Raw genomic sequence first — 864 nt, 5'->3', positions numbered from 1 at the left:
CATCAGGTTGGGTCAGAGCGAACCCAATATCAGAATTAGCGAGAAAATCCTGAATGAAGTGAAGTTCCGATGGAGCTTCAGCCTTACTAAGAATGGCGGAGTAGTTGTTAGGAACAAACTTAGCTCCATTGAAAATCACGTCTTTTGGTGCCATCTTTGTAAGAAATTAAGTGAGAAAGAGGGTGTTTGCAAAGTGTTTGTTAAAAGTCCTGAAAGAAAATGCTTCAGAGAATATTAGAAAGAGAGAGAATAAAAGAGATAAGAATAGAAAAGTAAGTAAAAGATTAGAAAATCTTTTAACTCCCATATATCTACTTTCTCCACTTAACAGTTATATTTTTGAAGCATGACCTACACTTTACACCTGGAAACATGTGAACAGTCAATAAACGGTTAGAGCGGGAGTTAATGGGCACGTAAAATAAGCAATAATTACCATGCACATGCAGTTTTTCAAGACATACACGTTTACCACTAACCCAAAATGATTATGACTATTTTTATCTTACCCAAATATATTCTGATTTAAATATGACTGTTTCAGATTTTACCACAAATAAGTCAAGTAAATAATAATACCACATAAGCATCAAGAATTCCATCAGGATTTAATATCAGAACTTAACTTATCAGATGTTAACAGTCATCTGAACATGGCTTCTGTACTCAAAAAGTGAATATCTTGTTCTATAATTCTTTATACAAATACTGACTTGTTTTCTTCAGAGTTTAATCATCAGAACTTCCATCAGAACCTGTCCTCAGAATTTATGCAAATGACACTTAACTGTTTGTCAACAACAACTTAATCACCACAGTAATTTTCATCATTCATATGGAGTGAAAGTGTGTGTGCATTCAGCA

The sequence above is a fragment of the Apium graveolens genome, chromosome 7 (assembly GCF_009905375.1).
Source record: "Apium graveolens cultivar Ventura chromosome 7, ASM990537v1, whole genome shotgun sequence".
NCBI classification, from domain to species: Eukaryota; Viridiplantae; Streptophyta; class Magnoliopsida; order Apiales; family Apiaceae; genus Apium; species Apium graveolens.
Note: the sequence above shows the minus strand (reverse complement) of the source record.